At 38.1% G+C, this 6,164-nt stretch overlaps 1 non-coding gene across 1 annotated transcript; it reads left to right on the top strand.

The window, feature by feature from the left end:
• The first annotated feature begins 4,969 nt into the window (after nucleotides 1-4,969).
• Nucleotides 4,970-5,076, top strand: LOC114424778. The gene has a single exon (XR_003669079.1). It is a non-coding gene; the product is annotated as a small nucleolar RNA R71 (small nucleolar RNA).
• Nucleotides 5,077-6,164: the final 1,088 nt, after the last annotated feature.

Below are 6,164 nucleotides of genomic sequence, written 5' to 3'. Positions count from 1 at the left end.
AGAACCTGATACTTATAGAGTGGAATGAAAGCTGGGGCTCCTTGTTTTTAGGGGTTGTTACGGTGGTGTAACAGCCTTTGCAGATAATGACTAGTGACCAAGCATTTTTAGTTTAGTATTCTTCTATTCTTCTTAGCTTATTTGACTTCTTTTTGACTCCTATTTTCTCACCTTAACTCGGTTTTGGTCTTAGGCAAATAATTGGGCTTAATTGATAACTGTCGCTTATTTTTGGATTTTGTGCTTACTTGACCTATCTGCCTTGTGCAAGGCCTATAGGACACTACATAGCTCCAAATAGAGAATATGAGTAGTCCTTGGAAAGCTAAGGAAAAGAGATTCAATTTTTTCAAAAATAAGCTAGGGCTAATTCTATAATTTTGAGGGTCATTTTGGGCTTGGAAGTCAAAACCTTTATCTGCACTTAAATAATTGGGATGCAAAATTGGGCTTTGCTCTATGTAATTAGCTTAATTAGGTAGATTAGATGGGCCTAATCAAGACCCATCCTTTCTTTCTGATTAGTCACTGTATATATTAGTGGAGTTAGTTAGTTAGTTACTTTATTTTGTACAAAAAACAGATTTAGAAACTTGTGGTGCAAGCTTTAGGATAAAACTCTTTTCTCTCTTTTTCTCTCAACTATTATTCATTATTCTTCCTTTCTTCAATTATGTTCTTTGATCGAGGCCGTACCCGAATCAAATAAACATGAAAATGCAGTAACTAGGAAGTGATCCTAGGTCGTTTCCCAACGAGCAGTGACAAGCCAAATGTTCATAATATACTTGCAGTAACAGTAACGATGGGGGGGGGGGGGTTTGGTTGTTTGGCAATTAAAGAGTAGAACAAATAAAATAGAATACGAAACTACTAATATTAAAAATGGGTTGTTTCCTCTGATTCAGAAGCCACTCTCTTATCCTGGGTTATGGAGAATTCGTCCCTAACAGTCAACCACTTAATCCAACCCTATTTCAATTTACTAAGCAAAAATCAACTTAGGGTTTTCAATACGTGATTAGGCACCACATACACCAGTTAGCCCTTCGTCCATTAAGCATGAACGCAAGTTAGGCTCAGAGGCAATTAATCGAACACGAAGCGTGCACTGATTAATATTCACGAAATTGGGATAACTGGTGAAGGGAAAACTGCCAGGAAACCACATTACAAACGAAACCTCAAAGAGAGTTGGGCTTCGTCCTCAAAAGGAAACAACACCAGAAAATCTAGCCTTCCATGGATTCAAACAAAAAACGCAAATGAAACATGAAGCAGAAACGTAAATGAACAAGAACGTAAATGAACAGAAACGTAAATGAACAGAAACGTAAATGAAAGTAGAAGAAGAAGCAAGAATGAACTCGTAATTAGAAGCAGAAAACGGAAATTTGCATTAAGAACGAAAACTGTAACAAGGGAACAGAAAAACGTGAAAACCTAAAACCAAAGCTCTGAATAATGAAAATAGCATAGCAGAATAGAATGCCCTGCACGAATCCCAAGGCAACTATTTAAAAAGAGTCACTCAAAGTCACTGGGCCCTATTACAATACTCTGGCCCAAAACGAAATAAACACTGAACAACATAAAATAAAATTGCGAAATTTCCTAATTAGAAATTAACTAAGGTAAGCGCTGCTTTATTTGCCCTCTTCAAGTCCACAACCAAAATCCGGATTAAGCCCAATGTTTCATTAATTCCTGAAATTAGATTAAAAACATCAAATTAGCTAAATGAGCCCAAATAATAAAACTGCCTAATTAATTGACAATTAAGACCAATCAATAATTAAAATGGTGCAAAAAGGGTTTAGAAAATAGAAGAAAATGATGGCACATCAAAACCCCCCATACTTAGCCTTTTGCACTCCTGGGCAAAATGAAACAAAGAACAAAATCCAAGGATATCAAAGGGAGACAAACAAAAACATTCACATATTTCTCAATGAACATCAAGGAATGAAAGGAATGGGTAACATCTAACATAAGGAGATCCAAAAAGTCAAGACATTCATGAAAATCATCCAAGCAACCCAATCATGGCAAAATAGTTAATCAGCTCAAGAATGAAAAGTGATAAAGCCTCACAAGATATACACTTTATCTCTCAAGTGTCTAGGCTACTATTTACCCTCAAAGCACCCATGAAAGCAAACATCACATAAACTTGGCAAGATTCTAAAATTGACAATCAACCCATAAACACAAGCACATGAGGATCAAAAGGTCTTTTAAGGTTGTAATGGGGCCAAGGACAAGGTATGGAGAAATATGGAATAAGTGGCTAAATCCCAAAGGAATAGAGGAGCAAAGGGGAATAAGTGCATATTAAGAAAAAATATAAGAAAATAAAAAGAAGTAAAGATAAAAATTAAACATGAAGAGTAGAACTAAGAGTTTCATCATTCTTGTGCCATTTAAGATCTTATTCACTCAACTTTATTGCTTTTCTTTTTCTTTTTTCGAATTCTTTTTTTCGTTTTTTTTTTTTTTTTTACTCTTTAGCCTTTGAGAAACAACATTTCATTCAGCATGTCCAACATTTAACCAATATACAATGTACATCAAGTATGGCCCGAAATACATCATGAAGCATAGCCAACAAAACAAGTTGTCCAATGAAACAAAAACCCCCCACACTTATTCCCAAAACAATTCCAAAGCTCCAAAATTCCTTAAGGATATGGTAATATCATGGTTTTTCACTTAAGGCTTGTAGTGAGCTTCAAAACAAGGAAAAGGGAAACAAGGCTCAAAAGGGCTATCAAAGGAATCAATTCAAGGTAAGTCCATTTGGCTAGAAGCTTATAAGAACAAAATTGCCTTAATCATTTCCAAATATGCATGTGAATTAGGACGCATCAACAAGAATCAAGCCAAGGCTATTGTGCAAGCAATCAATGGGGCAAAACACACCAAATGATTATAATGATGGATGGCTCAAATTCTCACAAAGGTAAAATCATCACTTTCAAATTGAGCTTTCAAAACTATCATGACATGTAGAGAAGAATCAAGGATTTCAAGTCACAAAATGTCAAGAACTTTTATTTTCAAAACAATTACCCATTTCTTGAACATATCCTATAATTCAAAGAAAAACATGCAAAGTCGTACGTGCACACGAAATTGACCCAAAATATTAAACTGAAAATCCGACAAAACTAACAACATTAACAAATTAACACAACTAACAAATTAACAAAACCAACAAAACTAGCAAAACCAAAGAACACTCCCCCCCCCCCCATACTTAAACAACACATTGTCCTCAATGTAGCACAATTAACAGATTAAAAACAATTAAATCATCAAAGAGAATCGGACAAGTGTAATAAAAGCAAAGAAGGAGATAGGAAAAGAAAAACTCCCTAAGTCATGGTGGAGGAAGAGTAGGGTGGAGTAAGGAAGTCTCTTCCACCACTACGTCCACTAAAGAAGGATTTGTGAGGAATGGCTTAAGTCGATGTCCGTTGACCTTGAAGCTCTTGTTTGTGGAGTCGCTTTTGATCTCAACTGTACCATAAGGAAAAACATTAGTAACAACAAAAGGACCAATCCACTTAGACCTCAACTTACCACTCATGAGTCCAAGCCTAGAATTATACAATAACACTTTTTGCCCAACCACGAAGTCTTTTTTAACTATCATGCTATCATGGAACTTCTTGGTCTTTTCTTTGTAGAACTTGGCATTCTCGTAGGCTTCTAGGCGGATTTCATCTAACTCACTCAGTTGCAACTTCCTTTAAGCTTCCGCTTGTTAGTGCACAGCTCCTTCAAGAATTTGGCATATCTTGGAATTTGCTTTATTGCATCCAACAGAGGTATGTTTACCTCTACTTTTCTAAACGTTTCCAAGATCTCTTTCTCTGCCTCTTCCATTTTTTTGTTGGAAACTGCTCTTGGAGGGAATGGAAGAGGGGGAATGTACTGCTTCTGCAAATCAGAATTACCTGTGGAAGAAGATTCACCTGCACAGAAATTGTTAGGTAGATTTTTGTCATCACCTTTTTCTGGAATAGAGTGAAGTTTGGCAGGTTCATTTGCAGATGAGGAAGGTGCTACGTGTTGAGGTCCTTGACACTGCTTTCCCGACCTCAATGAAATGGCACTGACATTTTTGGGATTTTGGACAGCTTGAGAAGGCAGCTTGTCAAAATTCTGGGACTGTTGTTGATTCAATTGGGTAGCTAATTGTCCCATCTGATTGGTTAAGCTCTGAATGGAGGCTTTGGTCTCTTGCTGAAACTGCATGTTCTGCATAGTCATTTGCCTCACAAGTTCTTCGAGGGAAGGTTGTGGAGGGGCCTCAACTGTTGGCTGTTTCTGGGGTTGTTGTTGTTGTTGGATTGGTGGAGGAATGTATGGTCTGCTTGGGCCAGCAGCATTTTGGAAGGAAGGACCAGGCTGCTGTTGTTGTTGCTGAGGGCTGGACCATCTGAGGTTAGGGTGATTCCTCCATCCAGGGTTGTATCTGTTGCTGGAAAGGTCATAACTGCTCTGCTGTGGTTGATTTTGCTGTTGAGGTTGAGGAGGTCTATTGTAAATATTTGCAGCATAAGCTTCAGGCTGCTCAATTGCTCCAGGTTGCTGCATGGAAGGGCAAAGGTCTGTATGGTGGTCAGCAGAGGAGCACAAACCACAAACCCTTGCGACAGGTACAGATTTCTGATTCAAGGCCAGCTAGGTTACCAAGTTGACCAACACATCCAGTTTGCCTTCAAGCTTCTTAGTTTCAGATGATGCAGATGGGTTTGTAGCTACCTCATGCACTCCTCTAATGACTATGGCATCATTTCTGGCGCTAAACTGCTGGGAGTTGGAGGCCATCTTCTCAATTAAATTTCTGGCTTCAGCATGAGTCATGTCTCCAAGGGCTCCACCACTGGCAGCATCTATCATACTTCTCTCCATATTACTGAGTCCTTCATAAAAATATTGGAGAAGAAGCTATTCTGAAATCTGATGGTGGGGGCAACTGGCACATAGTTTCTTAAATCTCTCCCAGTACTCATACAGGCTCTCTCCACTGAGTTGTCTAATACCTGAGATATCCTTCCTGATGGCTGTGGTCCTGGAAGCAGGGAAAATTTTTTCTAAGAATACTCTCTTAAGGTCATCCCAGCTCGTGATGGACCTTGGAGCAAGGTAATACAGCCAGTCCTTTGCCACTCCATCTAATGAATGAGGAAAAGCCTTCAGAAATATGTGATCCTCTTGGACATCTGGGGGTTTCATGGTGGAGCAGACAATGTGAAATTCTTTCAAATGTTTGTGCGGGTCTTCACCTGCAAGGCCATGAAACTTTGGAAGCAAATGAATCAGTCCAGTTTTAAGAACATATGGGACATCCTCATCAGGGTATTGGATGCACAAGCTTTCATAGGTGAAATCAGGTGCAGCCATTTCCCTTAGAGTCCTCTCACGAGGTGGAGGTTGTGCCATGTTCTCAGAATGTGCAAAATCAGAATGCTCAGAATCAGAATGTTCAAAATCACCAATAACAAAATGCAGAGATTCACCAGTTATGGAATGCTCAGAATGATCAAAAGGTATAAAATGATGCCTAACTAATCTATGAAATATCCTATCTATCTCAGGATCAAAGGGTTGTAAGTCAGATGGATTGCCTCTAGTCATACACTACATTCAGCATGCACACAACTAGTTGCCTTGTCATGTAAATAAAGGTGTAGGTTTGAACTACAGCTACCCTCAAATGATATCCAAATGACTTGAAATTTTGTGAGCAGCCTTATAAAATGATGAGAAGATAGCACAAAAAATTTCAGATAAAAATTCAAAGTCTAACTATGAAAGCTAAAATTGGTAGGTTAAGAAAAATAAGTGAATAAAACTTGAAAAATAAAAAAGTGTTGACAGAATCGCTTTTTTTGGACGATGGAGACCTCAGCCGGCTTGGCCGGTTGCCACGGCGTAGGAAATTTTTTTCTACCCCAAATGCATATATAATAATTGCTATTCTGATAACCAGAGCAAAAGTTATGGCCGTTTGAAGTTTTGACAAACACAAAATTTGCTAGTTTTTTGGAACTTTCAAATCTGACCAAACTAAAGGCTCTAGCTATTTTTCCCACAAAATATGGATTAAAAGAAGTTACCAAAAATAAAATCAGCCAAAAATAACAACCCTA

The sequence above is a fragment of the Glycine soja genome, chromosome 8 (genome assembly GCF_004193775.1).
Source record: "Glycine soja cultivar W05 chromosome 8, ASM419377v2, whole genome shotgun sequence".
Classification (NCBI taxonomy): domain Eukaryota; kingdom Viridiplantae; phylum Streptophyta; class Magnoliopsida; order Fabales; family Fabaceae; genus Glycine; species Glycine soja.
The sequence above is the reverse complement of the archived record's forward strand: the minus strand, read 5'-3'. Positions and strand labels throughout refer to the sequence as shown.